A 13,427-nucleotide genomic window follows, 5' to 3' on the forward strand; every position below is an offset into this window, starting at 1 on the left:
GCCTGGTGTTTCTAATTGTTCACTTCACAAAAACTGAAATTTTCTTCTAAAAAAAAAAAAAAAAACGAAGGAAAGAAACCAGGGCCCCAACATTAATGTAAATGAATCCCAAGGGGTTCCTGTTAGCTTTGGGCCCACAACAATGAGTTAATTGAAAGTGGTAATGAGAAAAAGCAGCTGGCACTCATAAAACCATGCACCAATGAGCAGTTCAGTTCCTGGGCAGCGGGCGACAGCCAGGCTTTCTAGCCTACCAAGATGTCAATGGCTTCTGAAAATAATTGCCCTAGGAATACCAGGCTGCCAGCAGGGACCAGGCTTATCTACAGATCTTGTCACCTGGCTGGGAGCTACCTGTGATGGCTGAGTGCCCAGGGATTCAAGTCCTGAGAATACCCTGTGCTTTGAGGAAATATGTGAGAACTAAAGAACTGGGGTGTCATGTGAGAAACCCCAAAGTCAAGGGACTTCATGGATTTCTTTGGGTGCATCTCCGGGCCTCAGCTTCCCCAGCTATCAGATAAGCCCGTTAATATGTTTCCTCCCAGACTCCCAGCATTGCTTTGTTTGGACATCAAATGAGATGATGTTTTTGGAACTTGGAATGCTCTATAAAATGAGAGACATGATGTGCAAACAGGAGAGCTTAGCAGGGTGAGCTGAGGGATCAGACTGACTGTTTCACTCAGGTTAGACTCAAAAAATAATTCATAACACCTAAGATTGATGAGAGGATTAAATTTAGTTGTATATATAATATAAATATAAAACATATATTAAACGTATTTGGAATGGTACTTAATCAATGTTAACTATTGTATATGAGTTATTATTTTCAGAGCTGCCTTGTCTTTTTTTTTGCGGTACGCGGGCCTCTCACTGTTGTGGCCTCTCCTGTTGCAGAGCACAGGCTCCGGACGCGCAGGCTCAGCGGCCATGGCTCACGGGCCCAGTCCCTCCACAGCATGTGGGATCTTCCCGGACCGGGGCACAAACCCGTGCCCCCTGCATCAGCAGGCGGACTCTCAACCACTGTACCGCCAGGGAAGCCCTGCCTTGTCTTTTAGTGACTAAGCCAAGCTCATGGCCAGAGGCCCAGTTTGGGCTTGTACTTTGCTTCTTTATCTAATCATTTCTGGTCACGTGGCTCAGATGCCGGCTCTTCCCGCAGCGGTCCTGCATCCTACAAAGAGGGGTAGGCGGAATAGACAGGGCAGTGGAGGATTTTAAAGACACCATGGTTCACAATGCAGCTGAGATCTAACCAGTCAAGATGCCATTTCTTTCCAGAAGCTGACAATCACACTGCATTGCAGGCTCACTACGCACCTGTCTACTTGCAGGGCCAAGCAGGGATATAATGGAATCTACATTGAGCCTTGGACTGTTTATCTGGATAATTGATGGAGTCCAGGGCACAGGAAACTGGGAAAAGTGACTGTGTGTGTGTGTGTGTGTGTGTGTGTGTGTGTGTATGTATGTGTATGTGTGTCCTGGAGGGGGAGTGCAGAACATCCAACAAGAAAACCTGGTTAAGCTCCTTGGATAAGAGAGAGGACGCCGGGGTCTCCCCAGCTATCTGTCTGTCCACCTCCATTCTGCCTGTGTCTCTCTCTCAGCGTTTCTCAGAAGTTTCCTAGGACCTTCTCATTACTCGCGTGCAGCCTCAAGTGGGACTTCCCGGCAGGTGCTGAGTGATGTCGCCCATACTGTGCTGAGCAGAAATCCCATGGCAAGGGTAGAAACGGGGTCCATATAGTTGTGTTTTAGCACATCCCCCAGTAAAGCCAAGGATAACACTAAAGCACAGCTGAGTAATTCACACACTGCTAGTAGGAGTGAAAACTGCCACAGCCTTCTGAGAGCACCATTTGGAAGTATTTCAAAACTAAAGATGCACCTACCCTTTAATCCAGCTTTTATTTTGAGAAATCTGTCTTGTTGAGAAAAAAACACACGCATGCACAGAGGAAGAGGCACAAACCTGTTGACTGCAGCAGGCCAGTAAAGGAAAGGAATCAGAAACAGCCCAAGTGCCCATCCCAATGCCATGTTTGGAATCACAGAAAAGAGGGAGATCATGCAAAATCCATTTATACGAGCTGTTTAAAATATTGAGGTGATTTAGTATACAGACTAGAAAGGCACGGAAAGGTTCCAAATATGTATTAAGTAGAAAAAGGTAGATTGCAAAATATTAAATGTAGTGAAATCCCCTTTGTTGGTATATGCTTGGAGACAAGGTCTGGATGAATAGATGTGGAACTATTAACAGTTGTTACCTTGATGGGGGAGGGCGGTAGCATACAGGAGCTTTACACTTTAATATTTACTTCTATAATGCTTAACTTCTTCAAGCTGAAGATATATTAATTTTGAATTTTAAAAAACCCAGTAAAGATGATTAAGGAAATGCACATCAACAAACCTGAGGGTAAATAAATCTCAGGGGCTGAGGCTACATGTCCAGCCTTGGGATATTCGGCTAGGTTGGAGTGCAGTGTCAAGGATCCAGAGAGGTGGTTTGATTCAGGCTCTTTTGTGGGATCTTTGGTAGGAGAGGTCAAGTTTTGCTGGACCTGGAGCACAGGCAGCTCAAGGATCTGTTCCCCCACTGAGGGCAGCAAACGCCAACCAGCTTCAGAGCAGAGGTGCGGCGCAGATGCAGGGACAACCCCCTCCTTTTTCCTCCCGCGGAGCTGGCATGTAGGGAGGTTGTGGTCAGAGCCTGCTCCCCGTCAGGAGCAGATCTGGGTCTGAGCCAGATGGGAAGGAAGGGCTTCCTTAGGACCTGATCCATCTCGCAGGCTGGGAACTCAGCACAGCAACTCTTTCCTTCTTCCCTTCCTCCCAGAGGCCCCAGAAAAACTTCTGTGTTTCCCCTCATGACCCTCTAATTCTTAACATTTGGGTTCCAGATGAGCTGGTCTAGAAAACTCTGACCATACACTGGGGATCATCAGTTCTGGGAACTGACCTTCAGTCAGCATTCTGAGTATATAATAGCAAAGGGACATATGTGCTCTGAAAGATGAAACAGGTTCTATGGGAACCAAGAACGAAGGAATCCCTCTAGTCTGGGGATCGGGAAGGGCTCTCTTAAGGAAGTGATGCTGGGCTCTGAGAGGTGAGTGCAAGTGGGCAAGGGTGGAGGGGCGTGGGGAGGGAACACTCTGGTAGACCCTCCAGACAGAGAGAATGGTGTCATGAGCTGGGGGGGCAGCAGGGAAGACAGAGAGGGGTGGACAGGGGTGAGAAGGCGGGCAGTGAGAGAGAAAAGAAATTATTTTTATGGAGATACACTTGACTACAAGCACCACGAGCCCCTCTACAAACACACACACACACACACACACACACACACACACACACACACAGCCCCTGAATATCTTACTTGGAAGCAGATGGAGGGTGAACTGGTCAAGACCAAAGGATTCCTCACAGGGCTGGATCCCTCCTTTTACTATTCAATCCTTTACTGAGAGAGAAACTAAGAGTTGAATTGACTCAGGTGCCTGCTAATTAAGAACCAATGAGAAATCTACGTAAGAGGATCTGAAGTAAATATAGTAAAAATATACACCTGACTGCCTAGTTTTAATTTTCATCCTTTTTACTGGACAGGAAGCTGAAATGCCAGATGGTCTGGTTCAAGGCCATGCACTCCTTGTCCGGACTCCTGGGCCTCCTTCCTTCCTCAGGAAACGTAGGCCGTTGCCCTTGGACTCAGATGCCCAGACCCTTTTCCTCTTGAACCCAAAAAGCTCCCCACTCCAAGCCTCAGGGGTTCTCTCTGCCAACTTTCCTCTCGCCCTCGCAGACCCTGGCTCCATTCCCTCTGGTTGACGCTGCACAGCCCCTTCCTGATAGCACCTGCACCCAACCTCCAGCCTCCTCTAGCTGCACAGAGTCCTTCCTGGCCCAGCGCTTCACTCCACCATTTTATTTCCTTTGTCCCAGACCAAACTCCAAGGCCCCTCTGACCAGATCCCCCCAGGCTATGAGTAATGAGAGGGGAATGGGAAGGACTCTCTCAGGACCCCTGGGCCTCAACGACCCACCCACGTCCTGCCCCTTTCTCTCTGCCTCTTCCTCGGTAGCCAGCGGTCCATCAGATCCAGAGTGCCACCTGGGAAAGCAAAGGTGCTGTGAGTATCTGAAGATGCCTTCTTAGAACTGGAATCTCGGAGCTGTTTGGCCTGAGGAGTGGCACAGGTAGAAGGCCTGGTCTGGGGCTAGAAAGCACCTCTCTGTTAGTTCTGCTTCGAAGGAGCAGGTATCTCCCAGGGAGAACGCCTTCCAGCCCCATAGGAAGCTTCATTCATGGATTCGGTGGGCCACCGTGGGCCGGCTCTCCTTATGAGGAGATGGTCTGAGACGGTCAGACCAGAATGAGGCCACGGTCATCTGGGTTTCTGCAAGATGAAATAAAATATAAAGAATCTCTTTTATAAAGATAAGAGTTTCTTAGCCTCTTGGCGATCACAAACCCTTAGAATGGATGAAGGGTCCTCTCGCCAGGAAGATGTCCATGGGCAAAAGTGCCCAAAGCTCTGCACACAACAAGGGGTCCACCCTGCAGAGGGCCAGGGAGGGACCGGGCCTCCAGATAAGCTGTGTGCCAGTGGGCAGGCAGGCACCCGAGTCCCTTTCCCCAGGCCAGAGAGGGCAAGGGTGACCTAGTCTTATCCTAGGTCCGATGCGCAAGTCCTGGCTGCAGGGAAAGAGTGAGTGAATGAGCACCTTTCTTTTCTCTTTGGGGACAGTGCCATCACATAGGGGCCCTTGCTGTCTACCAACATTTCACTGCGGCAAGAATTTTCCTCCAGGTTGAGAGGTGAGTGAAATGCTATTTCCAATGCTTTCATAAGGGAAAAGTCTACAGAATTCACTCTATGGCCTTGAAACAGTCTGTTGACTCCTGACCAGCCAGCCAGATCTAGGGCCTTCCTTGGTCACTCTGAGAGGAAAGTACACTCCTAGACACACACAGGGGTCAAGAGACCAGTCTCTACAGTAGAAACTTGTCTGGGCTCCAACCTTTGCTGGAATGCTGACCAGGGCCAAATAAATTAGGTCTCTGCAATTCAAATAAACAAGCAAACAAACAAAAAAACCATGTCTCATAAGCGAATGAGAGCAAAGTCTACAGGAGCCCTGGCTTAGTCTAAGACTTCTCTATCCATTTAAATTTTTAAAACAATTTTATTGAAGTATAGTTGATTTACAATTTTGTGTTAATTTCTGCCGTATAGCAAAGTGATTCAGTTATATAATATTCTTTTTCATATTATTTTCCATTATGCTTTCTCACAGGGTATTGAATACAGTCCCCTATGCTACACAGTAGCACCTTGTTGTTTATCCATCCTATATATAATAGTTTGCATCTGCTCATCCCAAACTGCCAATTCTTCCCTCCCCCGCCCCCCTCCCCCTTGGCGACCACAAATCTGTTCTCTATGTCTGTGTGTTTTTTTCTGTTTCTTTGATGTGTTCATTTGTGTCATATTTTAGATTCCACATATAAGTGACATTGTATGGTATTTGTCTTTCTCTTTCTGACTGACTTAGTATGATAATCTCTAGGTCCATCCATGTTGCTGCAAACCCATTTCAATTTATAATGAACTTACCCTGCCCCAACCCAGAGGATAAGAAATGAAATTGTTTTCCCTGTCAATTTGGGGCGTTCCTCCCACATTTTTCCCTCAAGGTAATAAGAGAAAAAATTGCCTTTTGTATGTTTTGCATTAGGATTCAATTAACAAACATTTACCGCGGGTCTGCAATGTACCACTGTACACCAGGCATCACAGCAAAGAATTGGACAGATGTGTCCCTACCCCTTCCCTACACCACAGAAATAAGTCCAGGTGCAGTAAGTCTTCCCACAGGCGCTCCTGGAAGTCTTGTCATCTAGGAGTCATGGAGGAGTCCCCACCACCACCTTGGGAGGAAGTGACATTTAACACCTCCTGGAAGGGTGAAAGAAGCACGTGGGGCTCAGTCTTCCTTGGGGCTTGTTTGCCCCAGACATACTTTCCCAGCTCTCCAATGTTCCATCTCACTCCTGCCCTTCCCATCAGTAGGTGTGCAGGGGGGTGAGACACAGTCCATACAGTTATGGGGCCACAACAGGAAGGTGGTACAAAGCCCCAGGAGTGCCAGCTGGGGTGGGTCTGGGCTGGCCTTGGATAGAAGCCACAGGTAGGACAGAAGTCACAGTCCTGAAATGTTGGTAGAGAGCTTGTCCTTCGAGTAACCCCATCTTCCGTTCTCCTTCCCCCCAGTAGCCCTGTCTCTTCTCGGGGAAGGCAACCACCTAAGGCGCAGCTCTGACATGTGGAGCACGTTAGGATAATGCCACATGCCAGCCACGGCCTACAAAGCCCTGGGTCATCCTGCCCACCTCTCCAGGCCCAGCCCCACTGGCTGTCTGTGTCCAATGTTGGTCTTCTCTCAGTCTCTAATTGTTACCACCACGCTCCTGTCCGTTGGGTCTTCACACACGCTGTTCCCTCCTCTGCCTAGAAGGCTTTCCCCTGACTCATCCCCACCCAACCTTCACCCTCACTTAACTGCCTCCTGTTCATCCTTCAGATCTCAGCTCAAGCACCATTTTGTCAGAGCAGCCTTCCCTGCCCCCTGCTTCTGTGTGCTCCTTGGCCCTTGTTCCTTTTTACACAGCATGGTTATTTGATCGATACCTGTCTGTCCTACTAGTTCATACAATCTGTGTGGGCAGGGACTGGTCTGTTTTTGGTCACTGTGTGTGGCATCTGTCACAAAGCCTGTTGCATAGTAGGCTAGCAGTAAAAGTCTGATGAATGCTTGGATGGATAAATGGATCAATGAATGTCTTTTATGGAGGAAGCTGTCTGTACCAAGCTGATCCCCTGGCGCTTACTTTGTGTGCTGGGTTGGCAGTGGTGGAGTCCAGGGAGCCCAGGGTGTCTGCCATGCCCACAGCAACCTTGTCAGGAAAGTGGCCCGAGCCACTTCATTCCTGGAGAGGTCGTTGTGACTTGTGCCCTGTGGTTTGAGTGGAAGCAACCCTATAGCTCTGGCTACGGTTGCCCAGATGAGGTCTGATGCCCCTGCCAAGTGGCAAATGCACTGGATGCGGAGAAGCCAATACTTTTTGAGGAGGCTTGGCATGAAATTCTACCCAGTAGAATTCATTTTGGGTGATGGCAGACTTGGGGGTTTCTCTTGAGAAGTCTAACTACCAGAAATTCTGGAAAAGTGAAAAAACAAAGGAGGGTCACTTTAGGGCTGGCTCCATCCCCAGCCATGCCCTGAGTTTTTGTTCTAGAAGACTGCTGGATAACCCAGCCTTGGTAGCCCCGGGAACGGAGTGACTCTGTGGCTGAGGAAACCACATCCCCTGCCACACTGCACTGCCCCATAGCCTTGCAATATGCCTCCTTTACCACTGGTGATTCATGTCCATCCCTTCCTTTCCATTTTAAGGAGTAAGAACAATCCTACTGTGAGGATGAGGGGTGGGTTTCTCTGTGTGTTTGTCCTCATAGTGTGCTGAGTAGAAAAAAAAAAAAAAACGGACTTCTTTAGTTACTTCTTAAGGCTGTTCGGAGTCTCTACAGCAAGCAGTTAGGGACCACGCAGCACAAAGACCTGTGTCTAGTGTCTTTTCTTCCTGATATGCTCACGTAGCTGCTGCTCCAATTGTTCATGGCACCCTAGTAGTTCCAGAACTGTTGGGGTCCTTAAGGTGACATATCACAGCCCGGTGAGGACATGGCCTGTTTGTGAGTCAGTGGTAATCGCCAGCCCCCCAGGCGCTGAAGCTTTCAGGAGTCGATGCAGGTGTGGGTGCCTGGGTGTCTGGGTGCCTTAGTTACTCCAATTTGTTTGCAGTTATGTCAATGTTACAAAAATCAAAAAAGCAAGCAAGATGTGAGTGTATCTATGTCCATGAGGTTGCTTATAGACCTAAAACATGAATTCCAGATGTGTGATGATGAGATGCATAGAGGGAGGAAAAAAATTTGCAGTTTAAAAGTTTAGCTCAGGCGGGACTTCCCTGGTGATGCAGTGGTTAAGAATCTACCTGCCAATGCAGGGGGCATGGGTTCGATCCCTGGTCTGGGAAGATCCCACATGCCGCAGAGCAACGGAGCCCAAAAGCCACAACTACTGAGCCCGCGTGCTGCAACTACTGAAGCCCACGCGCCTGGGGTCCATGCTCTGCAGCAAGAGAAGCCACTGCAATGAGAAGCCCGTGCACCGCAACGAAGAGTAGCCCCCACTTGCTCCAGCTAGAGAAAGCCTGCGTGCAGCAATAAAGACCCAACGCAGCCAAAAATAAATAAAAAAGTTTAGCTCAGACAGTGCTGATCAGAAGAATAAAAGGGTGTTTTGGATCCATCTTAGTTAGGCAGACTGGAAAGGGAGCCATTTACGCCTGTTGTCCTGGCTTGTTTGCGGTCCATGTGAGCAGGGGGCCTGCCTGGTTTTGATCTCTAAGGCATTCCCAGCGTCTGGCCCAAGGCCTGGTACATGGCAAGCCCTCTACAACTGTTTGTTGAGTGAATAAATGGATCAGAAATTAGGTTTCAATCCTGAAGCCAGAGGTCAGAATAGACAACTGACTGAAGGAAGAGATAGGGAGGGAGGGTCAACGAGAGAGGCGAGTATTCTTTTCCACTGATATCTTTATCTCCAAATAGCCTTATTTTTCATGAAAAAAATAGAGGAATGTTTGGGACCTTTTCCTTACCATTATAGTGCCTGGCATATAATAGAAACTCATCCAGCAAATCATAAGCAAAGAAGATAAATATTTTAACCTGTATGACAAGTGGACTCCTTTCCTGTGGTCCTGAAAACCGGAAGCATTCCCAGATGGTTTTTGCTCAGACCCCAGAGACACCATAGCCAGGACCACATTGGAGCTCAGACATCGCATTTTTGGCAGAATGACCCGGCAGGGGGCTCCCACTACTCCATCCATGACACATTCAAGGCAGGCGACTTTGTTGACTTCTTACCTCATTTTTAAATCGTTTGAACTCTGGTTTTTAGCACACAGTGCGATAGCACTCTTAACAAAACAGGTTTGTGGAAGCAACACAGATGAGATCAACCCCCCTGGACCGCTTAGCACAGCGCCTCTCTGCAATGGAAACATTACACCGCATGACTTCGGGTAGCCAGAGTTGGCTTAGAGGAGCTTAACTGATTTGATTCATCAGTTCAAATCACCTTTAATGTGGCACATTAGTGATGCCACCATATTGTAAACGATACATCCACAGAGGCATTAGTCACTATACAAATAGAATTAATAGGTTTCACTACACTTTAAGATAAACATGTTGGAACAGTAACTCCATTCACTCAGGGCCTTTTGAGCTTGTTCCTTCAGGGTCCTTACCTGACTGTTAGAATAAACACAGAGTTTTATGGCCTACTTGCTCTGTGTGACTTCACCGTCACCAAATGACACACATCCAGTTTAGAAATTGCATTTGTGTTCATCCACACGTTTGTTTATTTGTTCATTCATTCTTTTATTTAGTAACTGGGATTGTTTTCCAGCTCAGTTCAGAGAGTATTGTGGTTCCCTGGCTATTCTCATGAGTCACAGAAACCATTCTGTTGGAGTGCAAAAGTTAAGAATACTTCAATGCCGGTGAGTCAAGAGAGCAGGCAGCGTGCGTAGTAGTTAGAGCAGGAGTTTGGGTGTCAGACACGCCTGGATTTGAATTCTAGTATCATTACTAACAATCTGTATGAACTCAGACGTTGACTTCACTTCTCTGAGTCTCCATTTCCTTATTGTAAAGTGGCTGTGAAACATCTCACCTCCCACCATCTCTACATTGTATATCTCTTCCTTCTTATGCACCTCTCATAGGGTCAAGAATCACGTGAAGTCCATTCTCTATGTCTGCATCTTTGGGATAGGGAGGGTGGGAGGGAGATGCCAGAGGGAGGAGATATGGGGATATATGTATATATATAGCTGATTCGCTTTGTTATAAAGCAGAAACTAACACACCATTGTAAAGCAATTATACTCCAATAAAGATGTTAAAAAAGAATCACATGAAGATCCCTGAGAGATCAGGAGGACCAAGCAGGCCTCCTGAAGGAAGCAATTAAGTTGCCCTGGGAAGGAAAGGTAGGACAGGGTGTCGGAGGGGCCATTCCCTACAGAGGTTACTGTGAAAGCAGGAGTGTGTTGATGGGAATGTGATGGCATGTTGGAGGGAGTGGGGACAGCAGAGACCAGCTTAGTGACGGGAAAGGCGGTTGGTGCAGGGGCATGGTGGGAGGAGTCAGAAGACACAGGGTCGTGGAAAGCAGAGTGCAAGACTTTATAAAATGCACAGTGAGGATTGGGGCCTAGGTACAGAATATTTCAGCCAGATTCTGTTATATCTTTCAATGATCAGCAAAGCGTTTTTGCAAACATCAGTGCTTAAAAAAGACACCCTCCGCCGAGATGGAGTCAGGAACATTTCTGGGAGTTATAACCCCTAGCAGGCTGTAGAAAGATGTGCATTCACAACAGGTAGTTACTTAATGGCTTGTGCCTTAGTTACTTCATTGAGAAAAAGGAGGATGACGGTGTTAGCAATAGTAACTACATTGTAAATTTTCTGTGGTATTTAATAAAATATATAAAGCACACTTCTGTACTTAGCATAAAGTATGTGTTTGATCAATATTAACTATTATTGTACACATGAAGAGATGGCTGGCAAGATTTTCCATCAACTGATTAACCATGGTTATTTCTGTTTGTGTGATTTCAAGTAACTTTTACTTTTTTTTGTCTTTATAATTTGAATTTTTCTAAAAAACATGCAATATTTTTAAAAAACTTTAAAGTATTTTTTAAAAAAATCCATACTTAGCAATGAAACATTTCAGGAGATGTAGTCTAGAAGGATGCAACTCTGTAACAGCCTTTCAAATGATCAAACTGAATAGTTTAACCCTTTAGCACTAAAAACTCCATTTCAGAAAAGCGTCTTGGTTTTTCATTTTCCTGATTGAATGGTCTATGATATGTGGGGAGGTTTTTACAAAAGAAGAGATCCTCAAAGTATGAAAAATCTCCTCCATTGTAAATACTTGGGCTTACAGCTTTGAAATGACAGATTTTGATTTTCTAGTTTCTGATTTTTCCATCAAGTGTTCGAGGATTGTGAAGATAGAAGACAACCAAACATTCCCCCTGGAGATTATGAACTTCACTTCACCAGGGCAGACCTTTGTAGTCCCAGTACTTGGCCCAGTGCCAGAGACATAGTTGGTACTACATAAATATTTAAGTTGAATGAATAAATGCATGAATGAAACCTAAATCTAAGGGCTGAGTTTTTGCTTGGGAGGTGGGGGGAATGACACCCTATTACATATTAAAATTTGATTGGGAAATTTTAAAAAGTTAAATGCAAGCAAAGTGATTTTACTAGGAGTAAATGTAAAACCAAAATTGAAGGAGAAAATCCAATGACTGTTTATTGAGGGCCTATGGCACTCCAGGCCCTGATCTAAGTGTTGAGGATTCAGTTGTGAAGAGGAGCTTAACTCCAGTGGGGAACATAAACTTTGATCAAGTCATGACATGTGAGAAGAGAGTCCCATGAGGGAAAGAGCTGGATGCTCTGGAAGTGTACACAGGGGTGGAGGGGCAGGTGGAGTGGAGTGGCAGAGAAAGCTTTTGTAAGGAAGGGACCTTTAAGCTGAGGCTTGGGTTGGTGAGAAGGAGTGAGACAGGTGAGGAGTGGTGGGCGGGGCATTTCAGAAGTTACCAAGGTAGAGGGCGAGAACAAGCAGAGGGAAGCACAGGTATAAAGCCTTAAGTTGGGGAGTAGCTCGTGGCGTGTGAGGAACAGAAAGAAGGCCAGTGTGGGCAAGGTACATGTGAGAGTGTTGGCAGTGGCAGGGACCACATCACTCAGGGCAGGGCCGTGGTAGAGGGTTTATCCTAAATGCAATGGGAAGACCTTGAAGAGCTTTGCTTTGAGAATGACCATAACCTCATTTACATTTTCAGCATGTGGTATCTATTGGGTGATCAAGGGATTGGAGCAAGGCTGAGTAGAAGCAGATGATGGTCCAGGTGAGAAATTATAGTGACCTGGACGAGGACGTGGACCTGACTATTGGTGGCTGGTAGATGTGGAAAGAAGTGGATAGATTTAAGGTATGGCTTGAAGGTAGAACTGACGAGGCCCGATGCTGGATTGGAAGTAGAAGGATGACCTGATTGAACCCTGACTACTCCATCCAAACAGCAGCCGTTGTTCTTCCTTATCCCAGCACTCTGGCCCCCGACTCCCATTCGTGGTTTTATTTTTCTACCGAGTGCTCATTACCACGTGATATGCCAAATTTTACTTGTTTTCATATTTTTTTAAAATTATCTGTTTACTATCTGAGAGCCGGGATTTTTGTCTGTTTTGTTTAATGTCTTTTTCCTGGTGCCCAAAAGTATGCTTGATGCCTAATGGGCATTCAATAAACATCTGTCACATTCTTAAAACAGGGAGTTAACAAATGAATAAATAAATGAGGGTGAGAGATAGGGATAAGCAAAGAATGTTTTAGTTGGTTATTACAGCATACCAAACAACCCCAGAATATCAGTTGTATACCATAACAAACATTTTTTTTCCCCACTTACGGGTCTGTGAATCAGCTTAGGTAGCTGAGCTTCAGGCTGCAGGTCTGTCGAGCTAGGCTCCAGGCTGTGGGCTGGGATCAGCTCTGTTCTTTGTGTATTTTCATCCTCCTTGGACCAATGCCTACCTCAGGTCTATTCTCCTAATGGTAGATGGCAAAAGCACAAAAGACCAAGCCAAATTACCAAGCACATCTAAAGATTTATGTTCATGTCATGTCTACTGTCCGAAGTCAACATGGCCAAAGTCAACATCAAAGAGGCAAAGAAGTATGTGCCACCTTTTCTAGAGGAAGTTATGGCAAAGTCACATGGCAAATGGTATGGATGTATAGTGTGTACTCCTTCCACAACAGGGAGGGAGTGACGTTTTAGAACAATAATCCAGTCTATCACAGATGACTGCCAGGTATGAGCAACTATGTGGATAGAGCTGTTCATTGATATGGCAAAGACTGGAGAAGGACCAGGTTGGGGAGGAAGAATGAAAAACATCAGGAGTTACATTTGGACCTGATAAATCCAGTTATACTGCCAAGGGCAGACGTTACAAGTGGCAGACACATAACTAGCTTAAACTAAAGCAGAATGTATAGGGTAATGTGATTGGGAAGTGTAAGGGAGATCTGTTGATCTTCAGGAACAGCCAGATGAAGGGGCTTTGTCAGGGCTTTGTCTTCTCTCTATCTCGGCTCTGATTCTCTCTTTTGGCCTCATTTTCAAGCAAACTCCCTCTACATGGTGGCAGGATGGCCCCTGG

The sequence above is a fragment of the Neophocaena asiaeorientalis genome, unplaced genomic scaffold (assembly GCF_003031525.2).
Source record: "Neophocaena asiaeorientalis asiaeorientalis breed wild unplaced genomic scaffold, Neophocaena_asiaeorientalis_V1.1 scaffold204, whole genome shotgun sequence".
In the NCBI taxonomy this organism is placed as follows: domain Eukaryota; kingdom Metazoa; phylum Chordata; class Mammalia; order Artiodactyla; family Phocoenidae; genus Neophocaena; species Neophocaena asiaeorientalis.